Here is a 26,081-nt window from a genome sequence, read left to right as displayed (position 1 = left end):
GTATGCGTTTTGAAACGAAGTGCACCGAAGCGTCTCCTGATAATTCGTCCACGCTGTCCCGAGGCCCCGTTTGCAGTCGTGGCCACCTGCTTAAAGCGATGTCCTCGACGTCCGCTCGACGTCTCCCACGCTGCTTTGAGTGTGCTGCCGACGCCATCTGAAATCGGGTTTGTTGAAAGGCAGCCGGAGCCTTGTTCTGTGGCGGCTTTTACCCGAGCTTGTCTGGCAAAAGACGGAGCGGGTCCAAGTCCAGGAATCTGCCCGAAACGGAAAGGGCTCCTCTCCCGGACAGGTCGAGTCAAAGCACGGCCGTGAAACGTTTGCCGGAAAGTCCGTGTTTTCTGCAAACTTGTAAAAGCACTGCCCAGAGTATTGCAATAGTGAGCCAAGCGCATGGCCCACGCGTGAGAGCAGCGTGAGACCTCAGCATGTTCCACGCCGGATTCGCGTGAGGCGTGGCGAGTCAGGGTGGCCGAGCGGTCTAAGGCGCTGCGTTCAAGTTGCAGTCTCCTCTGGAGGCGAGGGTTCGAATCCCACTTCTGACATTTGCTGCAGCGGGTTGTTGATGGGCCTCGTGGCCCATGCGTGGCGTGAAAACGGAGGCTTTGGCTGGTGTGCCTTTGCAAAAGAAAAAAAAGTTGCTCAAAGCAATTTTTTGCCGCACTTGAATTTCGGCGCCTCCATTAGTCATGGCCGAGTGGTGAAGGCGACGGACTTGAAATCCGTTGGGGTTTCCCCGCTCAGGTTCGAATCCTGCTGGCTACGTGCGGTGTGAAATTTGGGGCCCGTCGAGTGTTGCCCGGCTGGCGGCGGATGGGTTTCGCCAGGGCCCCTGTGCTCTCGGCCTGAAACGGGGCGGCGGTCTTCCTTTGATCAGCGAATATAGGCATTTGAGCAGTGACCCTAGTGCATTGCCAACTCACGTGGCCGGCTCAAGACCTGGGCGTGGTCAACGATGCGTCTCGCTTTGGTGTCTGGCCGAGCGGACTAGGAGCAGCGTCCGGCTAGCGGTGTCCAGTGAAGAAGCGTTCTTCTATCTTGATCCTGAGGTCTGTTGAGTCCTGCTTACTAATGTTCGGGATGGTGTACTGATAGCACGCTGAAATCCAGTTTTGCATCTTAAGGTACTGAAACGGATGCCTTGAGGTTTCCCTACGCGATATAGCATGCTTACGAGTAAGTCTGAGATTCCGTTTGCCGTACGATGGGTGAAAACTGGTCATTGCAGTCCATTCAGGGGTTTCATTTTACAACCCTGTTTATTTTACAACCCATTTTACATTTGTTTAGCAGCGCTGCCCACAGACGGTTGTACGTCCAGTGAATCAACGAGGCTAGGCCGTAGACTCGTTCACGTCCAACCTGAGGATTTTGCCTCCCTGAAGCGTATGCGTTTTGAAACGAAGTGCACCGAAGCGTCTCCTGATAATTCGTCCACGCTGTCCCGAGACCCCGTTTGCAGTCGTGGCCACCTGCTTAAAGCGATGTCCTCGACGTCCGCTCGACGTCTCCCACGCTGCTTTGAGTGTGCTGCCGACGCCATCTGAAATCGGGTTTGTTGAAAGGCAGCCGGAGCCTTGTTCTGTGGCGGCTTTTACCCGAGCTTGTCTGGCAAAAGACGGAGCGGGTCCAAGTCCAGGAATCTGCCCGAAACGGAAAGGGCTCCTCTCCCGGATAGGTCGAGTCAAAGCACGGCCGTGAAACGTTTGCCGGAAAGTCCGTGTTTTCTGCAAACTTGTAAAAGCACTGCCCAGAGTATTGCAATAGTGAGCCAAGCGCATGGCCCACGCGTGAGAGCAGCGTGAGACCTCAGCATGTTCCACGCCGGATTCGCACGAGGTGTTGTGAGTCAGGGTGGCCGAGCGGTCTAAGGCGCTGTGTTCAAGTTGCAGTCTCCTCTGGAGGCGTGGGTTCGAATCCCACTTCTGACATTTGCTGCAGCGGGTTGTTGATGGGCCTCGTGGCCCATGCGTGGCGTGAAAACGGAGGCTTTGGCTGGTGTGCCTTTGCAAAAGAAAAAAAAGTTGCTCAAAGCAATTTTTTGCCGCACTTGAATTTCGGCGCCTCCATTAGTCATGGCCGAGTGGTGAAGGCGACGGACTTGAAATCCGTTGGGGTTTCCCCGCTCAGGTTCGAATCCTGCTGGCTACGTGCGGTGTGAAATTTGGGGCCCGTCGAGTGTTGCCCGGCTGGCGGCGGATGGGTTTCGCCAGGGCCCCTGTGCTCTCGGCCTGAAACGGGGCGGCGGTCTTCCTTTGATCAGCGAATATAGGCATTTGAGCAGTGACCCTAGTGCATTGCCAACTCACGTGGCCGGCTCAAGACCTGGGCGTGGTCAACGATGCGTCTCGCTTTGGTGTCTGGCCGAGCGGACTAGGAGCAGCGTCCGGCTAGCGGTGTCCAGTGAAGAAGCGTTCTTCTATCTTGATCCTGAGGTCTGTTGAGTCCTGCTTACTAATGTTCGGGATGGTGTACTGATAGCACGCTGAAATCCAGTTTTGCATCTTAAGGTACTGAAACGGATGCCTTGAGGTTTCCCTACGCGATATAGCATGCTTACGAGTAAGTCTGAGATTCCGTTTGCCGTACGATGGGTGAAAACTGGTCATTGCAGTCCATTCAGGGGTTTCATTTTACAACCCTGTTTATTTTACAACCCATTTTACATTTGTTTAGCAGCGCTGCCCACAGACGGTTGTACGTCCAGTGAATCAACGAGGCTAGGCCGTAGACTCGTTCACGTCCAACCTGAGGATTTTGCCTCCCTGAAGCGTATGCGTTTTGAAACGAAGTGCACCGAAGCGTCTCCTGATAATTCGTCCACGCTGTCCCGAGGCCCCGTTTGCAGTCGTGGCCACCTGCTTAAAGCGATGTCCTCGACGTCCGCTCGACGTCTCCCACGCTGCTTTGAGTGTGCTGCCGACGCCATCTGAAATCGGGTTTGTTGAAAGGCAGCCGGAGCCTTGTTCTGTGGCGGCTTTTACCCGAGCTTGTCTGGCAAAAGACGGAGCGGGTCCAAGTCCAGGAATCTGCCCGAAACGGAAAGGGCTCCTCTCCCGGACAGGTCGAGTCAAAGCACGGCCGTGAAACGTTTGCCGGAAAGTCCGTGTTTTCTGCAAACTTGTAAAAGCACTGCCCAGAGTATTGCAATAGTGAGCCAAGCGCATGGCCCACGCGTGAGAGCAGCGTGAGACCTCAGCATGTTCCACGCCGGATTCGCGCTAGGCGTGGCGAGTCAGGGTGGCCGAGCGGTCTAAGGCGCTGCGTTCAAGTTGCAGTCTCCTCTGGAGGTGTGGGTTCGAATCCCACTTCTGACATTTGCTGCAGCGGGTTGTTGATGGGCCTCGTGTGTTTGTGAATTTAAGACTTTATAATAATTCCATACAGAATACTGTTTGCTGTAACATCGTATTTACGTAACTTTTCCGTACAAAATACGGCCAATCCGTACTAGTAGGCATCTCTGGTAAAAGAAAGAAAGAGTACCTGGTGGCACTTTGCCTGTCCCACTCAGGTTTGCTTGCCTGTAAAACAAAGAAAGAGTCCCTGGCTGCACTTTACCTGTCCCACTCACATTCGCTTGCCTGTAAAACAAAGAAAGAGTACCTGGCTGCACTTTGCCTGTCCCACTCATGTTCTCTTGCCTGTAAAAGAAAGAAAGAGTACCTGGCTGCAGTTTGCCTGTCCCACTCACGTTCGCTTGCCAGTAAAACAAAGAAAGAGTACCTCGCTGCACTTTGCCTGTCCCACTCACGTTCTCTTGCCTGTAAAAGAAAGAAAGAGTACCTGGCTGCAGTTTGCCTGTCCCACTCACGTTCGCTTGCCTGTAAAACAAAGAAAGAGTACCTGGCTGCAGTTCGCCTGTCCCACTCACGTTCGCTTGCCTGTAAAAGAAAGAAAGAGTACCTCGCTGCACTTTGCCTGTCCCACTCACATTCGCTTGCCTGTAAAACAAAGAAAGAGTACCTGGCTGCAGTTTGCCTGTCCCACTCACGTTCGCTTGCCTGTAAAAGAAAGAAAGAGTAACTGGCGGCACTTTGCCTGTCCCACTCACATTCACTTGTCTGTAAAAGAAAGAAAGAGTACCTGGCTGCACTTTGCCTGTCCCACTCACGTTCGCTTGCCTGTAAAAGAAAGAAAGAGTACCTGGCTGCACTTTGCCTGTCCCACTCACGTTCGCTTGCCTGTAAAAGAAAGAAAGAGTAGCTTGCTGCACTTGGCCTGTCCCAATCAAGTACGCTTGTCTGTAAAATAAAGAAAGAGTACCTGGCTGCACTTTGCCTGTCCCACTCACAAATGAGCGTTAACTCTATTCTTGAGAGCGTGTCCGCCTGTTCACTGCTATTTTTGACCCTTTTTGTAATAATGAGGTGTTTAAAGCGCTTGTTGTTGAACTGAAAAGGAAAACTGAGAGTTCATTGCTGCTGGTGCGGGAATAAACCCAGTGGTGCTGCAGGAATAACCGCTGTGTCAGAGTCGCTGCTGGGATCCTGATCTCGCTGCTTCTACAAATGAGCGTTTTGTGGGGATTTCCAAACATTTAAACTAGTGCTGTCAAAAATGTCGCGTTATTAACGCGTTAACTTGACTCAATTTTAATGGCGATAATTTTTTTATCGCGAGATTAACGCTCTGTGACATGATGTAGGTTTTTCATAAGCTTTTGAAACTGCCAGGAACTTGGAACAGAGACTTTGCTTAGAAAAACGATAGCAGCTAGACTGTAATGCCACACCCCGCACAGCCAGAGTCCTCTGCCCTCCCCGAAGAGCCCCGGTGCTCGGCTTAGGTTTCGTTTTCCCATTGGCGGCTCCAGCCCCACTTTGCAGTGGCTCTGACACATTGGTACAACCAGTGTCCGAACTATGCCAATTTTTTCGGGGGGTCCCTTTTTTTCCCTTGGGGGGGTGCTTGTGCTTGTCTCAGAGCGTGGATCTCCATTGCGCGCTCACTTCGGATATGCAAATGCTTCCCGTTACACACGATTGCTATGTCAATAAACATCATTTTGCCAATATTTTAGAGACCCCCCAACATTTCCCAAATCATGTTTTCAAGGGATCTCATGTCTGTTTCAGGGGATCTCGGATCCCCCAAGTACCCCCGTAGTTCGAACAGTGAGCAAGCCCATTCACTTTTTTATGCTGATAAGAGAATTACATGGTTTTTCATGTGACAAAAATGTGCGATTAAATTGCGATTAATCGCGAGTTAACTATGACAGTTGCGACATTAATCGCAATTAAATATTTTAATCGCTTGACAGCACTAATTTAAACACAAACACCTTTCAATTTCAGCGAGGTGGGCGGGGACTTCATGAATATTCATTAGGAAAGTGCCGCCTGATTGGCCAGTGAAGTCTTTCTGTTCCACCGCGTTACTTTATGAGGAAGCGGTTTTGTTTGGTTCCGAACCCATCAGTCCGAGTCCAATAATTATTCTACCATCAGGAAAAGCAGCACAGAATTTACTGCGATTGGTTTCAAATGCATGTTGTTGTGGTTTGTGGATTATTATCCGTAAATAAAGTTGGACTTTTCTTCAAAAGGAGCGAAATCAGTGGCGGATTTAGCAAATTGGGGGCCCCAGGCGAAGGTATGTATGGGGCCCCCCTCATCCGATCCGAAACAAAAAAAAAAAATGTACCGACTGCATGGTGGATAAGCAGGTAAAGCTAATCTATAGGGAATTAAAGGTTGGAGAGGAGAAAAAAAACATTCCCCTTTAAACCCTGCATACACTTCTTTACTCCAAAATGAAGATGGAAAGCAGAGAACACAAAAAGTGTAGCACTACACAAACTAATAGTCATGATGGAACCCAACAGAAAATAAGATTTCAGATAACATCTGTCTTTGCCAAAATGCCAGGAAAACCAGCACTGTTTATTTTTTTTAAAAGATCAGAACATTTCAAACATTCTATAAATAAAACTATGTACATAGTTGTGTGTGTGTGAATTAGTGTGTGTGTGTGTGTGAGTGAGTTAGTGTTTGTGAGTTAGTGTTTGTGAGAGTGTGTGTGAGTGAGGGGAGATAAGAAGTGTGAACTGAGGAGAGATGAGGTGGCATTTGGCTCTAAGCAACTCCATATCCATGTGAATGTACGTGTCAGTGAGAGAGAGACAGTGTTGTGTGTGTGAGACAGAGAGGGTGAGTGAGTGAGTGAGTGAGTGAATGAGAGAGTCATTTTCTTCGTGGTGGTCAACAGAAACGGGACACGCGCTCACCACCTCCGCTATGTTTTTTTTTTTTTTCAGAATGATTAGTCTGCTGCTCGTCTGCTGTGTTGGAGCTTGATGCCGCTCGCTCCCCTCCTGAATCAACAGCAGCTCCTCCTGCTCCGCTACAGCATCCGAGTCAACCGACGGCGTTGACACATTAAAGAAAGTTGTAAGCTTGGGAAGCGCATCATTCTTTGATTTCGCCTCATCCTGCTTCCTCCTTTTCGTAGCACCACTTGGAAAGTGGCGCTTCATTTCGCTGATCACAAGTTCAAAACAGTTCAGCACAGTCGCTATTAGAAGTTCCCTGAATTCACTCACTCAGGTTCAGTTCACGTTCGTCGCGCAATGTTCTCGGACTCGCGCGATCATTGCATGGAATAGTCCATTTCAACACAAACGGGGGGTGTACAAATACTTCATTCCTTTGTATTTTAGTTTTTTGTCTTTGTTTCCGATTTAAACATACAAAATTACAATTTACAAACACAATGGCTTAGGAATGGATCGCTGTCCAAAGGCCCCCAAATCCCCAGCTGATTCGGGAAGGGGCAGCTGGTCTGGGGCCCCTGCCGAATGGGAAAGTTGGAGGGGCCCAAGGCAATTGCCTACTTCGCCTCTATTGTAAGAGCGCCTCTGAGTGAAATACAGTTTTTCTCGATTGCTAGCACACATTTTCTGAAAACATGTCTCACATTCTCAGAACTCTTCACACAAATCCAAAAACTCACACAATTGGCAAAACCCCTCACTTATCCTGCAAAATGACACTTTTCACTCAAAATAATACACTTCCTTCTCAAAATGCTATTTTGTTATCAAATGACATACACAGACAGTCACATGAATAAACATTCATAACAACCAGTTGAACACATTGTGCATATGGTAAAACACATTTCTCCATTGATGAGAATGGCGTAGGCCTTCTTTTTCAGTGTGGCACATCAAATAGTATGTATGTACTCTAAGCTGTGTTGTACAATAATTATGTTTGCTTATTTTTTATTCACAGAATACACAAACACAGTCACAAGTACACTTTATTTTTCCCACAAGAAATGTACATACTGTGCAACTGAAACAACACAAATCCTCATCAGAGCTGTATACAAAACAAAACACTGTAGTATGTTGATTCAACAACAACAAAAAAAAACAAAAGCTAGTCTACTTCGTCCTGTCGTCTATTATGATCTGGCCACAGGACCTCATCAACATCGCATGCAATATTTTCTCTGGCCAGGCAGCGTGGGAAATATCGCCTGACATGGCGCATCCATCCATTGTATGCATCAATGGCAATGTCCCCACATGCCTCCTCCATAGCTTGGAGGAGAGGAGCACGTGCCTGTGGATGGCGTTCATATACTTTCCACCTCCAAGAGGAGAAAAATTCCTCTATGGGATTGAGGAAGGGTGAATATGGAGGCAAGTAGACTACTAGAAAATGAGGGTGGTCAGTGAACCAATTATGGACCAGAGCAGCCCTGTGAAAACTTACATTGTCCCAAATGACTACATACCTGGGCTGCTCTGGTCCATCTACCTGATGAGGTGGAATTAGTCTGTTGTGCAAAGTGTCTAAAAATGTAATTAGATGTGCTGTATTGTAGGGCCCCAGGGTAGCATGGTGATGGATGATGCCATTGCTAGTGATGGCTGCACACATGGTTACGTTCCCACCATGCTGCCCTGGGACGTCAAGAATGGCACGCTGGCCGATGATGTTTCTTCCTCTCCTGCGGTGTTTTGCAAGGTTGAAACCCGCCTCATCAATAAAAATGAAGCGGTGTTCCTGTGCAGCCACCTCTAGCTCAAGAAATCTCTGAAACATACATGACAATATACTGTAAGAAATGTGTTACATCATGAAACATGATCCTTATGATGGCAATACAATGCAGTAATGAAATACTGTAAAGTAAGCAGACCATATTTTGCATTATTGAGAGCATGCATAAATTGTGGAATTGTACATCACTTACTTGCACATAGTCGTGTCTCAAGTCCTTAACTCTCTCTGTGTTGCGAGAGAATGGCACCTTATAGACCTGTTTCATTGTCATCAGGTTTTTGCGCAACACCCTGTCCACTGTTGATAGGCTCACTGTTTGAACATTGTGAAACACATCATTGTTGGCAATGATGTGCCTTTGTAACTGCTTTAGAGTTATGGCATTATTTTGTCGAACCATATTGATAATTTCTGTCTCCTGTTCAGGAGAAAGGAGATGCTCCCGACCACCTCTCACTGGTAGTCTTTCAGTTCTGCAATATAAATAGAAAAATAGTGTACACATTGTGTCTGGGAATACACTAGTAGATATGTTTACCAAATATTTCAAACATTCCTCTCAGAATTTTTACAGTCCTACATACAGTAACAGTCCATATGTAATGATGTACTGCAGTACTGACATTACTGGATCTGAGATTTCTTATCTATTGTCATTTCGAAACGTCCGAACAATGGCTGCAACAGTGAACCTACTCAAATTAGGTTGAACACGTAGCCCAGCCTCTCTCATTGTTAGGCCATGGTTGACTACGTGGTCAACCACAGTGGCTCTGATCTCATCAGAAATTACAGTCCTTTGTCGTCTTCGTCCTCTTCCATGTCCTCCTCGTCCTCCTCACCCTCCTCTCATTCTTACTCCTCTACCTCTGGCTCTAACTCCAATGTTTCCATCCATGTTCACAAAGCAGAAAAACTCACCTGTTGCCCTTTCTTATATAGTTCTGATTGCTAATTGTAAAGAGGCGTGAAAGGAGTTTTCCCAGGTGTCGAGGAAGTGCACATCGTATGTCAGTTGAGGTTAGAATTTTGAATGACAGAGTGTTACATGTGAAAACAGTGGTTTTCCTTGATGAAAATTGTGCCAAATGCAGAGAATTGTGTATAGAGTTTAGAAAAAGGTGTGTTTCAGAATTATAATTGGAGTGTAAAGCAAGAATTGTGCTTGTAGTTCAGCTGAATTGGTTCAGGGTATTGGTGCATGAGTGACATGTTGTCAAAATTTTGTCACAAGTACCAGAAATTGTGTGTTAACAATCGAGAAAAACTGTAAAAGATTTGTACAAAACACAGGTTTATGTCCCAAACCAGCATTATGTAATAATTCATTTACTGTGTTTTGATCCAATCCTATAGGGGGGTTAGACCAAAAAATTTTTTCTACCCCCTCCAAAATATGGAGATGATCTATCTATGGAAATACCAATATTTGGCCAACTGAAAAATGCTAACCCCCCTGTACATACCCTCTGAAGTTAATAACCCCTCCAAATAGTCAAAAACTGCCTTTTTCACTAATATAAGCATTCCTTAACGGAAATAACTCTTAAATATAACATCAAAAATCACAGTAATAACATTTATTTCTCACAAAAAGAGTTGTTAGAAACCCTCATTTTGTCTCTGTTTACAGGTTTGAATCAGAGTAATAAATTCTCCATAAAGTTTCAAGAGATGCTTCTTTATATGTCTGGTGTGGATGTTGTATAAGTTCCAAAATAACCAGTGCTCTTGAATAAGTTCTGCCAGCAACTGAGCAGCAGCATCCCTGGATCTCTGTGCTTGACCAGCACGCTTCGGCCGCAGCAGATCGAGCATATTCTGAATGATGTCCTTCCCTGTTGGAAGCATCCCAGAAGGGAACTCAGCCTGCTCTATGTACTCTACTACACCGAGTATCTTCTTAGCTTTTGACCGTGTTGCAACAGAAGCCATTATTTACCTGCAAGAATACAAATAATGACTATTTAATACACTGGGAGATATAATTCAGATATGAATCATTTGTGCATACTGGTTCTTAAAACTAAATTAGTAACCTTAAGTAATGATCCTCTGTGCTTAAAAATAGTTCATATTTGAGGTATTACTGAAGAGTGTGACATTCATCAATAACTTTAAAACTTGCTGAAAAAGAGCAGAATTACCATATGTTTAATTTACTTGAATGTAAGGTTATGGTACTTACCACTAAGCTTATTACCTTAAAATAATGATCATCTGCACTGAAAATGTTGTAGTCATACCGAGTGGCATACAGTGGTGCTTGAAAGTTTGTGAACCCTTTAGAATTTTCTATATTTCTGCATAAATATGACCTAAAACATCATCAGATTTTCACACGAGTCCTAAAAGTAGACAAAGAGAACCCAGTTAAACAAATGAGACAAAAATATTATACTTGTTCATTTATTTATTGAGGAAAATGATCCAGTATTACATATCTGTGAGTGGCAAAAGTATGTGAACCTTTGCTTTCAGTATCTGGTGTGACCCCCTTGTACAGCAACAACTGCAACCAAACGTTTGCGGTAACTGTTGATCAGTCCTGCACACCGGCTTGGAGGAATTTTAGCCCGTTCCTCCGTACAGAACAGCTTCAACTCTGGGATGTTGGTGGGTTTCCTCACATGAACTGCTCACTTCAGGTCCTTCCACAACATTTCGATTGGATTAAGGTCAGGACTTTGACTTGGCCATTCCAAAACATTAACTTTATTCTTCTTTAACCATTCTTTGGTAGAATGACTTGTGTGCTTAGGGCCATTGCCTTGCTGCATGACCCACCTTCTCTTGAGATTCAGTTCATGGACAGATGTTCTGTCATTTTCCTTTAGAATTCGCTGGTATAATTCAGAATTCATTGTTCCATCAATGATGGCAAGCCGTCCTGGCCCAGATGCAGCAAAACAGGCCCAAACCATGATACTACCACCACCATGTTTCACAGATGGGATAAGTTTCTTATGCTGGAATGCAGTCTTTTCCTTTCTCCAAACATAACGCTTCTCATTTAAACCAACAAGTTCTATTTTGGTCTCATCCGTCCACAAAACATTTTTCCAATAGCCTTCTGGCTTGTTCACATGATCTTTAGCAAACTGCAGATGAGCAGCAATGTTCTTTTTGGAGAGCAGTGGCTTTCTCCTTACAACCCTGCCATGCACACTATTGTTTTTCAGTGTTCTCCTAATGGTGGACTCATGAACATTAGCCAATGTGAGAGAGGCCTTCAGTTGCTTAGAAGTTACCCTGGGGTCCTTTGTGACCTTGCCGACTATTACACGCCTTGCTCTTGGAGTGATCTTTGTTGGTCGACCACTCCTGGGGAAGGTAACAATGGTCTTGAATTTCCTCCATTTGTACACAATCTGTCTGACTGTGGATTGGTGGAGTCCAAACTCTTTAGAGATGGTTTTGTAACCTTTTCCAGCCTGATGAGCATCAATAACACTTTTTCTGAGGTCCTCAGAAATCACCTTTGTTTGTGCCATGATACACTTCCACAAACATGTGTTGTGAAGATCAGACTTTGATAGATCCCTGTTCTTTAAATAAAACAGGGTGTTCACTCACACCTGATTGTCATCCCATTGATTGAAAACACCTGACTCTAATTTCACCTTCAAATTAACTGCTAATCCTAGAGGTTCACATACTTTTGCCACTCACAGATATGTAATATGGGATCATTTTCCTCAATAAATAAATGACCAAGTATAATATTTTTGTCTCATTTGTTTAACTGGGTTTTCTTTATCTACTTTTAGGACTTGTGTGAAAATCTCATGAAGTTTTAGGTCATATTTATGCAGAAATATAGAAAATTCTAAAGGGTTCACAAACTTTCAAGCACCACTGTACCTGAAGAGGTTCACATTCATCGATAACTTTAAAACACATTAAAAAAAAGCAGCATTCTAATATCAAACAGCACTGTAATGTATTTTGTCATGAATGGAAACTTTCAGAGGGTATGTACAGGGGGGTTAGCAAGGTTCAATTTAATAAAATTTGACATTTTCCCACATAGATGGACCATCTCCATATTTCTAGGGGGGTAAAACATGGAAAAGTCAAAATTCTTAAACCCCCCCCCCCCCCCCCCCCCCTATAATTAGCCTCTGATCAGGAAAAGGAGCACAAAATTTACTGCAATTGGTTTCAAATTATTATAATTTCATTTTCAGTCAGAGTTCAGATGAGCATTTTAGACGGATTTATTTCTGAATATGTAGTTTTCACATTTTCATAACAGGCTTATTAAATAAATATACAGCAACAATGTTCCAACAAATATTTTAATGAGTCTGAGTTTTGACTTTGACAGAATTACTAACTCTGTCAAAGGCCAAAGATCATTGCATCAGACAAAATAAATAAACACACACATAAATGTGGGTGAGGTGGCCGAGAGGCGATGGACTGCTAATCCATTGTGCTCTGCATGCGTGGGTTTGAGTCCCATCCTCATCGCATGTCTGTTCTTTTGGGTGGCACGGTGGTGTAGTGGTTAGCACGGTCGCCTCACAGCAAGAAGGTTCCGGGTTGAACCCAGCTGCCGGCGAGGGCCTTTCTGTGTGGAGTTTTCATGTTCTCCCTGTGTCTGTGCGGGTTTCCTCCGGGTGCTCCGGTTTCCCCCACAATCCAAAGACATGCAGTTGGGTTGACGTGGGGCGGCCTTGGGCTGAGGTGCCCTTGAGCAAGGTGCTGCTCACTGGGTGTGTGCGCATGTGTTCACTGCTTCAGATGGGTTAAATGCAGAGGATGAATTTCACTGTGCTTGAAGTGTGCATATGACAAATAAAGGTTTAAATATTAACATAGAGTATATAAAATGCAATTTTAACAAACAAAGGTTTAAGAAAAATGTAAACACCTGTAACTTAATTCATGACACCTTTTCTCGTTATCTGTGCAAAGATCTGTACTATTAATTCAGATTTATTCCCTTTGCAGACTTTTTAATTCAAATCAATGTCTTTAAGTGTCAGATAGAAACACATCCTGGCTGATCGCTTCATCAGGGGGAAATGGGGGAACTGTAGCCTGGGCCCGCCCATCCTAAGAGTGACGCAACACGAGGGCCTGTTCCGAGCTTAGTCTGGCCAGGCAGGCTATCTACAGCATTTCCAAGCTCCCGAAAAATCGGGAACCAATCAACTTTGAGCATCTCCAACGGCCCTGGGTAGAGGCGTGTTCAAGGCAGTGACGTAGTAGAACTGCGACCAGAAGCCATAGATTGTTTACAGAATCTATGCCGGAAGTGCTTCATTCACATCATGAACATGGAGCAGCGGCAAGCCTTTAACACAGCGGTAGATGCTGTATTGACAGCATTCAACGGGAAGTTCTCATTGAAAACGGAGCAAAGAGCAGCCCTGGAGGTATTTATTGAAAGGAAGGACGTTTTTGCCTTGCTCCCGACCGGCTTCGGTAAGAGTTTAATCGACCAGTTAGCCCCGTCGCGTTGCATACGTCAGAGGAAAGAGTGATATGATTGGTTTAAGCTTCATCACAGCCTTTTCTGGCTTCGACCAGTAGCAAACTGAGGCATTTCAGGGAGGCGGGTCAACCACGGGCTCTGGGAAATGGTTTGGCTTAATAGCTTGGCCAGACCAAATGCTCGGAGAGCTTTGAAGTCGCGTTAGCCAGGCTAGGGGAACTGTCCTTAAACTGCTCACACACACAAAATACATTATGATTTAATGCTGTGACAAAACACAGACAGACAATAATCAGCAATTATTGGTCGGTAGTGATGGCCGTCTGAAGCTGAGGCTCCGAAGCGCGTGCCGAGTATAAGGGGGTGTGGCAGATGAAGCCCCGCCTCGAGGCATGGATCGTTCGGAAGAAAACCACGTGAGGGAACCACGTGAGGCTGGGGAGGGAATTTCGAAGAAAAGGAATCACCTCAATCCAAACACAGTGAAAAAAAATCTGTTCCTCAACAAAAATCAATAAAGGTTCCCCTAAAAGTTACTCTGTGCACTGCACGGCTGCAGTAGCACTCACAGTCCCATCACACAAGCACTGAACACAAAGCTTACTCCCTTTATGTTTATGTACACCTTTTTATTGTGCAGACAAAATTATACTGATCATTAATCCATAGAAAGACACAAAGTGTGTGTGTGTGTGTGTAAGAGAGAGACAGAGGGTCAACACCAAATAACATATGGGCAAATAAGTAAAACAAACAAGCAAAAAAAATCTGATGACATAAGTTATTTTAAAATGGAACATTGTGCAAATTACTGTACATGTAAATAATAATGTAAAGTGGCAGAACATTGATGCGAGGTAAAAATTAAACATACTGTACATTTCTCTTAGCAGTAGGTCGCAAGTGAAGTCTGCTGAATGAGAGTCTGAGTAATGAACCTTTTAGTGAATCACAACCGAGGCCTTGTTTATCATGGGTCATGTGGTTTTCTGCTCAACGATACAAAGCCTCAAAGCGGGGCTTCATCTGCCCCCTTATTCTTGATATGCGCTTCGAAGTCTCATTTGGCCATCACGATCTTTAAACAGTGATATCAATGAAAACTATGGTCAGGCAAGGCAAGACTAAAATGGCCATTATGAGTCTTGAAAGTATTTGTGTGTGTGTGTTTTGAATATATTATGAAGTCATTGACAACAATAACAAAAATCTACGAAATCATTGTACTTAGCAACCAAAAAGTGTGATCCTGAGTGTGAACATAGATCTGGAGCAGGAGACAGAGCCAAGACACCTCATCTCATCTCATTATTTCTAGCCGCTTTATCCTGTTCTACAGGGTCTCAGGCAAGCTGGATCCTATCCCAGCTGACTACGGGCGAAAGACGGGGTACACCCTGGACAAGTCGCCAGGTCATCACAGGGCTGACACATAGACACAGATAACCATTCACATTCACACCTACGGTCAATTTAGAGTCATCAGTTAACCTAACCTGCATGTCGTTGGACTGTGGGGGAAACCGGAGCACCCGGAGGAAACCCACGCGGACAACATGCAAACTCCACACAGAAAGGCCCTTGCCAGCTACGGGGCTCGAACACAGACCTTCTTGCTGTGAGGCGACAGCGCTAACCACTACATCACCGTGCCGCCCCAAGCCAAGACACACTGAATATAGATTTTATTGACTGATCTAACCCCCCATTTATTTATTTTAACTCATTATATCATTGATATTATATCATCTGGAATTATGTAACTTTGACAAGTGATCAGCCTTCAGTGTAACATAACTGTGTGAAAGTTTTTGTACAGTGCAGTTGGATTTCCTGTCACTGTGGGCTGCAGAGCGCAGTAGTATAGTGCAGAGTCTGATACAGCAGCAGAGGAGATGAGCAGATCCACTTGGTTATTCTTTTCATCAACTTCAGCAGAGAGACGTGGTGGGATTGAGTCACTTTTATATCCACTTTGTGATATATAAAGAAGGAAGTCAGGTTTAGATTTTGGATATTGTCTGTACCAGTGCAGGTAGTTTCCTTTACCACTTGCTTTGTAGTCACAGGACAGAGTAACATCACTGCCTTCATCTATAATTGTATGAGTAAAAAGTGGCTTGATTGAAGCTGCCATGGAGTCACTTGTCATAAAGAAGAGAGCATGTACATTCTGTTTTTTCTTCCCACCATGCAGATGAATAAATCACTAATTCAACGCTTAATATTTCTGCAAGAACGCAAAGTCAAAGTTAACTCACCGAGTGAAAGCCACAGACACATGAATATAACAGTGAACATGATGAATGGTCTCAGCTGAGTGAAAGTATTCTTTCTGTACTATGATATGTTCACATCATAAAGGTTCATGAAGCTCCAGCCCACAGCACCACATGACAAGTGTCACCATTGTTACTGACAGATTGTTGATTCTTACTGAAGTATCCTGGCTTTACATTCAGCCTCACATGGGGAACCTGTCTTCAACTCCGACTGTCAGCAGAATTCATATAATTATGAAAAATCAGTTTTTTCTAATCTGTAAAAATATAATCTAATCAATACATTATTAAATGTTTAAATTCCCTGTTATATTTGTTTTATACAGTAAGTGGTTTTGCTGCATTAGGAGATTTAGCCTGATCTGAAATTGCTGTAAATAAGTATAAATCATGACAAATAATTTAGTATGACAAGTTATTATTATTATTATTATTATTATTATGTGATTGATTTATTGACTTTGTAATAATGAAACCTGTTATTTCATTGAGGTGAGGAACAAACCAGCTGCTGCTCTTTGTAATATTATGAAAGATGCCACCAAGCCATTAGGCCTTAAGAGGTGTGATGTAGACCCCGAAGCCGTTTGTTTTCAGGATAATGGCTGGCTGATGAAATTATTGGCTGGCTAGCTGACTCAGCCAAAACCTTAATGGCTGCTGCAGCCACCAAAATGTTTATGGCTACAAATGGCTGATACTGGACGTCACTGTGTGGCATATATCCGGGCGAACGGATCAAACAAATGGGGGGAATAAATAGCAAATTACCACAGGTCCCCTGGTCTCTTACTTCATTGTAAATATAAATCTAGCAAGATTGTAGTTCAATGCTAATAATAAGCTAATCTGGATTGTTCGAGGAAGGCATCTAGCTATCTACTCTCACTAGCAATGACCAGTGAAGGACTGGCAGCTATCTTACTATGATGAAAGTAGAGTGGTGGAGTACTTTTTTTTTTATCAATCTCGAAGTATGTGAAACAAACAAACAAACAAAAAATACCTTTACACTTTCCCTCAGCAGCGGCAAAGAATGCAGCCATCTCGTCGATATCGGAGTCGATTGATGCTCTGGGTGGGTTCCCGGGTTCCCCAGTGTATCGTGGTAACGGTGTGAGGAGCGGGAAGCCAGACAGGTAGTCACAATGGCAAGCTTGTGGTGGCTCTCTGTGCTGTGATATCAGTTCTAAATCTCTACAGTGTATGCCTATACGTCTCTATTGTGTTACTACTAGTGTGTACAGTTGATCATGTTTGTGTCACTTTTCTTGTAGCTCATGATGTGGATAAACCCATTATTTGATGTACACAATTCTTAGTGGCTCAGCCAAACTTTATTAGATAGCGGCTCAAATTGGCTTACAAAATTATTGGCTGGCGGCGGCTCAAATTCTAAATGGCGGTTTTAGCGGTGCCTGGCGGCGGCTTCGGGGTCTAGTGTGATGCATTTTGTGTGTGAAGTTTGCTGGATCGAGTGAAGGTTGCACAGAGAGAGAGAAAGAAACTGGGTGTTTTATTTATTTGTGTTTCTTATTTCCTCCTTCAATCCTCATTGGGGCCTTTGACAGACCTGAATGGAGAAAGATTCCATCTCAGGTTCTAATCTAAAAATATTGGGACCTGAGAGAAGTGGTGCTTGTGAGTTCTTGCTGCTGAGGAAGGAGAAGTTTCTTCAAAACATGTTACACTTAAGTCTCTATCATCGAGGCTTTGACACCAACAAAAATATTTCAATTAAAGCTCTTAAGGATTCTAATAATGCTGTAAGTATTTGTAAGTTCCTGGTTACATAGCACTAGAAAACTCGGGACAAGAACTCCATGAGATGTACATGGAAAAAGCATGAGGTTGAGAAAATTACAAGTTAAAAAAGACAAGAAGACAGAGTCATCTATATCCCTCACCCTATATACCAACTATATACCAAGTTTCAAGATATTATTTGTCACATTTTTCAAATTCTGCTGCAGGAAACCAACCCTACCTCTTTATACTGACCTCAGCAGCCCATGGCTTAAGCCCACCGGACCTTTGGTCCAGGTGAGCTAAAAATTAAAATTTCTCATATTTCTTAGTATCAAAAGGCACATATACATTACTTAATCAACACATAAAAAAAGAAAGAAAGCACAACTTTATTCATCACACACTTGTGAAATTTCCTCTCTGCATTTAACCCATCTGAAACAGTGAACCCACACATGCATGCACACGTGAGCAATGAACACACACACACACACACACACCAAGAGCAGTGGGCAGCCATGCTAACAGCGCCCGGGGAGCAGTTGGGAGTAAGGTGCCTTGATCAAGGCCATCCCATATTAACCTAATCACGTCTTTGAACTGTAGGGGAAACCAGAGCATCCAGAGGACACAGACACAGCATGCAAACTCCATACAGAAAGGCCCCCTCTGGCTGCAAAACCAGAACCTTCTTGCTGTGAGGCAACCATACTAACCACTTACACCACCCAAAATTATGCCTACTCAAGTAGCTTTTTTTTTTGCCATGACCCGGATTCGAACCGGGGTTGCTGCGGCCACAACACAGAGTACTAACCACTATACGATCATGGCAAACTATTCAGAGACAGATATACATTAGCTTTCAAGACCATACCACTCATAGTTTTCAAGTTCTGCTCTGGAAACAAAACCTCAGACGAACATGAGAGACTAAGTCTGAAATTGTTTCCATGGAAACATAAAAAATTTTAATTTCTCAAATTTCTTAGTATGAAAAGGCACATCTACATCACCTTGTTAATATGTATACCAAGTTTCAAATCCGTATCATGAATAGTTTTGGATATATGCTCCGGAAACAAACATTGCTCTTAGAAACTAAGTCAAAATCTATTTTTTATGTAAAAATTTGAAAAATACTTGAGAAAGTAGCCAGAATGTACAGTCCACAGCCCACTCTACGATTGACACACTGCATTATTTAAAATGTGTGTCCTTTTTTTGTGAAGCAAATAGTAAACATAGGCTAACTGCAGATAGGAACTTGTGAGTGATGTTACAGCAGTTTCTGTGGGCTGTTTTGTTTCATCAGCTATGAAAGCATTAAGGCTCCATAGCTCAGTGGTGAGAGCACTGGGCTAATAAACCAGGGGCTGTGAGTTCAAGTCTCACTGGGGCCTGGAAGGAGTGTGTGGAAGGATGATCTAGATAAAAGAAGGGATATTGAGACCACTGACACCAGAAGATGAGCAAGTGCTGCTCCTTATTTCTCATCACCTGAAGACCACTTTCTGCTGGTGAGGATGGCCTCATATGGACAGTTGTGAGATCACTGAGGATCTTTGGTGTGCAATTTCTGCAAAGCACTTGGCCCTCAATGCCCATTGTCAGGTGGTATTTGGAGACTACTTTGCAAAATTTACCAAGTCTTTTTTTTGGTGGTAATATACAAGTTCAGATATAAATTCATAAATCTGGGCTTGTTGTAATGTTTGTAGGCTGCTGTTTCATAGTTAATTATGCAGGGGAACTTTGAGCATAAAAAGAGCCCTCAAACCACATATAGTAAATTGATATAAAAGTATTACATCATTAATAGGCAATTATTATATCCATAATAGGTGTTATTTGTGGCATGCAACTTTTTTACTCAGGTCAAAAGCAGGGTTCATACATTAGATACCCATTTAACCCTAAAAGGACCTAAACTACTGAGTGGGATCAGTTAGAACCTCAGAGGTGGTGTGCTGCTCAGTCTATTCAACTGACATAACTTTTTGCTTTTAGGAGTTTGTTACTCTATAGATTCTTTATCTAAAAGTATGTTTGTTTCAAGATTGATGAAAAAAGTGTTTAATAAGGTGACTGATTTTCTGTTGGGGTCCCATAACTGTGAGATTTGTTGCAAAAAATATTTCAGCAAGTTAGTCGCTTCTTTGTGTGTCTATCTTTGCCTGTCTGTACGTTTGCATGCTTGTCTCAGATGTCTGCCATAATTAAGAATATAACTCATCTCATTATCTCTAGCCACTTTATCCTGCTCTACAGGGTCGCAGGCAAGCTGGAGCCTATCCCAGCTGACTATGGGCGAAAGGCAGGGTACACCCTGGACAAGTAGCCAGGTCATCACTGGGCTGACACATAGACACAGACAACCATTCACACTCACGGTCAATTTAGAGTCACCAGTTAACCTAACCTGCATGTCTTTGGACTGTGGGGGAAACCGGAGCACCCAGAGGAAACCCACGTGGACACGGGGAGAACATGCAAACTCCGCACAGAAAGGCCCTCTCTGGCCACGGGGCTCGAACCCGGACCTTCTTGCTGTGAGGCAACAGCGCTAACCGCCGTGCCGCCCTCTGGTCTAATCTTCCTTATATTAACTAATGCAACGCGGCAAGACCAGGCTACAGATGCAACATGATCTTTGAAGGTCAGCTGATCATCAATCATGACACCTAAGTTCCTTGCTACTTTAGTAGGAGCAAGAGCTAAGGAGTCAGTCTTGATACAGATGTTATGATGTATGGTTGGCTTGGCAGGGAAGACCAGTAGTTCAGTTTTTGAGAGGTTTAGCTGGAGGTGATGGTCTTTCATCCATGCAGATATATCAGAGAGACAATCTGAGATTGGCGCTGAGACCATATGGTCATCAGGTGGGAATGAAAGATAGAGCTGGGTATCATCAGCACAGCAGTGATATGAGAAGCCATGTGAGTGGATGATTTGGCCCAATGAGGTGGTATACATGGGAAACAGGAGGGGCCCCAACACTGATCCTTGGGGCACCCCTGTGACAAAGAGGTGCGGTTCAGATCTGTGCCCTAACCAGGACACTTTGAATGACCTCTCTGTGAGATAGGATTCAATCCAGGAGTGTGCTTTACCTGTGATGTCCATATTTGAGAGTATATTTAATAGGATTCTGTGATTGACTGTGTCGAATGCTGCTGATAGGTCAAGCAGGATGAGTACCGAGGACTTCATAGCCGCCCTAGCTTCTTTTAGGGCTTCAGTCACAGACAACAAAGCCGTTTCAGTGGAGTGGCCACTTTTAAAACCAGATTGGTTGGAGTCAAGGAGGTTGTTTTGGAAGAGGAATTCTGTGACCTGTTTGAAAACTGCCCTTTCAATGGTCTTAGAAAGGAATGAGAGGAGAGAGACCGGCCGATAGTTCTCCACTTGAATGGGAGCAAGAGAAGGTTTTTTGAGTAATGGTGTTACCTGAGCCTGTTTAAATGCAGTAGGAAATATTCCTGATGTCAGTGAAGCATTAATCACATGTGATTGCTGCTATAACAATGGGAGCTATGGATAGCAGGGGGTTGGTTGGGATAGGGTCCAGTAGACATGTAGTAGGACGGCTACATGTAAGGAGTTTGGACACATTGCTATCGGTAATCACTTTCTCATGCATTTAACTGTGCTGTGGGGAGAGCGGGAAAAGGCCGAGCGGCATTTTTGGATACCAAATGTTTGTCATGTCTCGTTCAAAATGCTTATTGTCATTTACCTCTCTCATCTGTGTTCACTTTGTCTAATATCAAGAAATGCAAATGTACACACGGGCTGTGAAAAACACTCTCATTTATTGGGTAAAACTTTGTGATGACATTTCCATATTCACTTTACTCACCGGCATTCAAACTCCACTACTTACCTATTATTGAAAAAAACAAAAGCAAAATTGAACTCCTGGTTAATGAGAGACATCTCTTTATTTGGAAGAGTCCTTTTATCTAAAACAGAAGGTATCTCTAGATCAGTTTATGTTTCATTGTCACTCAGTATACCATCAAATATCATCAAGGAGTTAGACAAAATGTTATATGATTTTATATGGAGGAAAAAAACTCATTACCTTAAAAAAGATGTTATTAGAGGTAATAGAGAACAAGGCGGTCTGGAGGTATTGGATTTTAATGTCTTAAATAATTCCCCTCCTAGAACTGCCACCTTATTGTTGTGGAGGGGTTTGTGTGCTTGAATGATCCTAGGAGCTATATTGTCGGGGGCATTACACCCCTGTTAGGGTTTCCCAAGGCAGACAGGTCCTAAGTGACAGGCCAGACCAAGAGCAGTTCACCAAACCCCCCTTCGTCTCTGCGAGCCTACCACACAGATTTAATACTTGTCATTTTTAGGGCATACCTAACAACGTGTTTTCTTTCTCTCTCTCCCCCCCCCATCTGTCCCTCTGAGTTACATGTTGATCCTGGGATTGAGATGCTGGCCTCTTCTGCCCCTCGGACCTGCTTGATCCATCCTGGTGCCCTGTGTCTGGTCGGAGTTTTATCGCCCCACTCCTGTGAAGGACGGCCCCATGAGGACAGTTGAGGGTTATACCTGTTAAAACTGTTAATATTATAGTCAGGCTGTCTGTTGTTGCCCAAATGAGGATGGGTTCCCTTTTGAGTCTGGTTCCTCTCGAGGTTTCTTCCTCATGTCGTCTGAGGGAGTTTTTCCTTGCCACCGTCGTCACAGGCTTGCTCATTGGGGATAGATTAGGGATAAAATTAGCTCATGTTTTAAGTCGCTCAAATTCTGTAAAGCTGCTTTGCGACAATGTTTATTGTTAAAAGCGCTGTACAAATAAACTTGATTTGATTTGATTTGATTTATGGAAATGAAAAAATCAAGGACCGTGACGTCGCCCGGTATGGCGCAGCCGGGGCCCCACCCTGGAGCCAGGCCTGGGGTTGGGGCTCGTATGCGAGCGCCTGGTGGCCGGGCCTTTGCCCACGGGGCCTGGCAGGGCTCAGCCCGAAGTGGTGACGTGGGCCCGACCTCCAGTGGGTTCACCACCCACAGAGGTAGCCGTAGGGGGCCGGTGCAGTGTGGATTGGGCGGCAGTTGAAGGCAGGGGCCTCAACGACCTGATCCCCGAACACAGTGGCTAGCTGTTGGGACATGGAATGTCACTTCGCTGGGGGGTAAAGAGCCTGAGCTTGTGCGGGAGGTTGAGAGGTACCGGCTAGAGATAGTTGGGCTCACCTCCACGCACAGCTTGGGCTCCAGAACCCAGCTCATCGAGAGGGGCTGGACTCTCCACTTCTCTGGAGTCGCCCAAAGAGAATGGCGGTGGGCTGGTGTGGGCTTGCTTATAGCTGCCCAGCTCAGCCACCATGTGTTGGAGTTTACCCCAGTGAATGAGAGGGTTGCCTCTCTGCGTGTTTGGGTTGGGGAGAGGGCTCTTGCTGTTGTTTGTGCCTACGGGCCGAATAGCAGTATAGAGTATCCGGCCTTCTTGGAGTCCCTGGGAGAAGTACTGAGAGGTGCTCAGACTGGGGACTCCATTGTTCTACTGGGGGACTTTAATGCTCATGTGGGCGATGACAGTGACATCTGGAGGGGTGTGATTGGGAGGAATGTCCTCCCCGATCTGAACCCGAGTGGTGTTTTGTTATTGGACTTCTGTGCTAGTCACGGTTTGTCCATAACAAACACCATGTTCGAGCATAGGGGTGTCCATAAGTGCACGTGGCACCAAGACACCTTAGGTCGGCGGTTGATGATTGACTTTGTTGTCGTTTCATCTGATCTCCGGCCCTATGTCTTGGACACTTGGGTGAAGAGAGGGGCTGAGCTGTCAACTGATCACCACCTGGTGGTGAGTTGGATCCACTGGTGGAGGAGGAAGCCGGACAGACCTGACAGGCCCAAACATATGGTGAGGGTCTGCTGGGACCGTCTGGCCGAGCACTCTGTCGGGGAGGGCTTTAACTCCCACCTCCGGGAGAGCTTCTCCCAGCTTCTGAGGGAGGCGGGGGACATTGAGTCTGAGTGGACCATGTTCTCTACCTCCATTGTAGATGTGGCTGTTTGGAGCTGTGGCCGCAAGGTCTCCAGTGCCTGTCATGGCGGCAATCCCTGAACCCGGTGGTGGACACCGGAAAACACTACCGTTCAAAAGTTTGGGGTCACTTTGAAATTTCCTTATTTTTGAAAGAAAAGCACTGTTCTTTTCAACGTTCGACCCATGAAGCGGTGAAGAACACGGGCTCCTGCATGTTTTCCTTTCATTGGCTACAAGCGACAGGTGTATATTTGCCCACAAACAGAGAACTGTAGAGTCACTGTTTAAGATTTGTTCAGCAAATGTGTCCATACCTTGGCTGGTCGAAAGCAAATACTTGCTTCCGTAGTTGGCATGGACAGAGCAGAGATCACAGCTCAGCAGTCAGTCACTGCCGAGTTCAAAAAATAAATAAATAAATCAACCAGCCAGCCACTGTTTCTACCCAGGGACCTTTCGTGTCTGAGACGAACATGATAACCACTACACTACAGAAACTGCAGCGCTTACACTGATCAGCTGTTGCCTGGGCCTCAAATACAGAAGCAATGGCACTTAGGCATTTGTCCCCAGGGTAGACCTGCAGCGTTGGTGGTATAGTGGCTAGCATAGCTGCTTTCCAAGCAGTTGACCTGGGTTCAATTCCTGGCCAATGCACACTCTTTAATGCTTCATTGCTCTGATGAAAGGCAGAGAGCATGGCGAGGCACTTGGGAGGAAACAGCAGGAACAGATCGGTTGCTCGTCACTGCCTTGCCAAGGAGGTGACTGAGGGATGCTCCTTCTGCTTTCCGCTCACATTGCATGTAGCCAAATAGCATTAGTTTGCGCAAACCAGAGCATGTCTGAAGGACACGGGTGCCTGCGTGTTTGTCTTTCATTCGTGGCAAGCTGCTACTTTGCCTATTTTCCACAAACGGAGAACTGCACAGTCACTGTTTTAGAGTTAATAAGCAAATGTGTCTGAATGTTGGCTGGCAAATACTCATTGATACGTGATGAAGCATTCCAGAGTCAATGCCACTTTGCAGCGCTCTGATGCTGTGTTCAGGCCCGTTGACCTGACCTCACTCTGTAAACGAGCAACGAAGTGGTATTTGAGAACACCACCTCCTTGTGACGAATTGCAATGTCCATGCTTCCACAGTCAACAGAAATGTAGATAATGCTCCATTTTGTTTTTAAAGCAGCTGCCACGGACCTTGACGGAAAACCAGAGAGGCAGGGAAACCATTCAAAAGAGGTTTTGTCCCAATGGTCGTCTGCACGTAGGAGAACATGACGACCACTAATCCACAGAAAGCGATCCGGTCACGTTAAGGGTCTGTCTTTCTGGCTGTTTCAAGAGTACCTGATTTTAGCAAGGTGATAACTGGACATTAACGAAAGAAGAGCTCCAAAGGCAAAGCATGGCTCTGCCAGGTTTCTCAGGAGCGTCTATTCGCTTGTTAGGTGAAAGGGAAAACCACTGCGCAGCAGAAAACACGCGAAGCTTTTTCAGTGTCTCGGTTTGGGATTGTTCCAAAAGGCACGGACGGAGCAGAGATGGCAGCTTGACATTTGTTCGCTGCCACGTTCAAGAAAACCTGCACCGTTTCCGCCCGGTTTCGAATCGGGGACCATTCTCGTGTTAAGCGAACGTGGTAACCAATACAATACAGAAACCACGCGTGTGTTAGCTCTTGCCTGGGCCTCAAGAAGAACGCAGATCGCACTTAAACAATTGTCACGAGAATAGGGGCATGACCTTGGCATCGTAGAGATGAGCTGGTGGTCGAGTGTGGCAAGGTTCAGCATCGAAAAGCGCTGCAACAATATCACGGGAAGAAATCAAATGCCTTGTTTGGACGGGCCAAGGAGGTGACTGAGGACTGTTCTTTCCACTAGCAACATAAGTAGTTGTTTGCAGGTTTGAATGACATCAGTTTGCCCCTGCGTACATTCAACCCATGAAGCGGTGAAGAACACGGGCTCCTGCATGTTTTCCTTTCGTTGGCTACAAGCAACAGGTGTATATTTGTCCACAAACAGAGAACTGTAGAGTCACTGTTTAAGATTTGTTCAGCAAATGTGTCCATACCTTGGCTGGTCGAAAGCAAATACTTGCTTCCGTAGTTGGCACGGACAGAGCAAAGATCACAGCTCAGCAGTCACTCATTGCCGAGTTCAAAAAATAAATAAATAAATAAAGCTTTGTCTGGCAAAAGAGGTATCTGTCCTAACCGGAATGGGCTTCTCTCCCGGACAGGTCAAGTCAAAGCACTGCCGTAAAACGTTTGCAGAAAAGTCCGTCTTTTCTGCAAACTTGTAAAAGCACTGCCCAGAGTATTGCAATAGTTAGCCAAGCGCATGCCCCGCGCGTGAGAGCAACATGAGACCTGAGCATGTTCTATGCTGGATTGGCGCTAGGTGTGGCAAGTCAGGGTGGCTGAGTGGTCTAAGATGCTGTGTTCAAGTTGCAACCTCCTCTGGAGGTGTGGGTTGCAGCAGGTTGTTGAGGGACCTTGTGGCCTGTGCTTGGTGCAAGCAGTGGTCAGCTCAAGACCTGGGTGTGGTCA

General features: G+C 45.1%; 7 non-coding genes across 7 annotated transcripts; 6 read left to right on the top strand and 1 right to left on the bottom strand.

Moving 5' to 3' along the window:
- Window positions 1–462: 462 nt before the first annotated feature.
- trnal-caa (transfer RNA leucine (anticodon CAA)) lies at window positions 463–545 on the top strand. Its single transcript has one exon. It is a non-coding gene; the product is annotated as a tRNA-Leu (tRNA).
- Window positions 546–683: 138 nt separating this feature from the next.
- Window positions 684–765, top strand: trnas-uga (transfer RNA serine (anticodon UGA)). Its single transcript has one exon. It is a non-coding gene; the product is annotated as a tRNA-Ser (tRNA).
- A 1,083-nt stretch (window positions 766–1,848) lies between these two features.
- On the top strand, window positions 1,849–1,931 carry trnal-caa (transfer RNA leucine (anticodon CAA)). The gene has a single exon. It is a non-coding gene; the product is annotated as a tRNA-Leu (tRNA).
- A 138-nt stretch (window positions 1,932–2,069) lies between these two features.
- trnas-uga (transfer RNA serine (anticodon UGA)) lies at window positions 2,070–2,151 on the top strand. The gene has a single exon. It is a non-coding gene; the product is annotated as a tRNA-Ser (tRNA).
- A 1,083-nt stretch (window positions 2,152–3,234) lies between these two features.
- trnal-caa (transfer RNA leucine (anticodon CAA)) lies at window positions 3,235–3,317 on the top strand. Its single transcript has one exon. It is a non-coding gene; the product is annotated as a tRNA-Leu (tRNA).
- Window positions 3,318–18,263: 14,946 nt separating this feature from the next.
- On the bottom strand, window positions 18,264–18,335 carry trnah-gug (transfer RNA histidin (anticodon GUG)). Its single transcript has one exon. It is a non-coding gene; the product is annotated as a tRNA-His (tRNA).
- Window positions 18,336–18,831: 496 nt separating this feature from the next.
- trnai-aau (transfer RNA isoleucine (anticodon AAU)) lies at window positions 18,832–18,904 on the top strand. The gene has a single exon. It is a non-coding gene; the product is annotated as a tRNA-Ile (tRNA).
- Window positions 18,905–26,081: the final 7,177 nt, after the last annotated feature.

This window comes from Neoarius graeffei, chromosome 1 (genome assembly GCF_027579695.1).
Source record: "Neoarius graeffei isolate fNeoGra1 chromosome 1, fNeoGra1.pri, whole genome shotgun sequence".
Lineage (NCBI taxonomy): Eukaryota > Metazoa > Chordata > Actinopteri > Siluriformes > Ariidae > Neoarius > Neoarius graeffei.
Note: the sequence above shows the minus strand (reverse complement) of the source record. Positions and strands in the feature narration are given on the sequence as shown.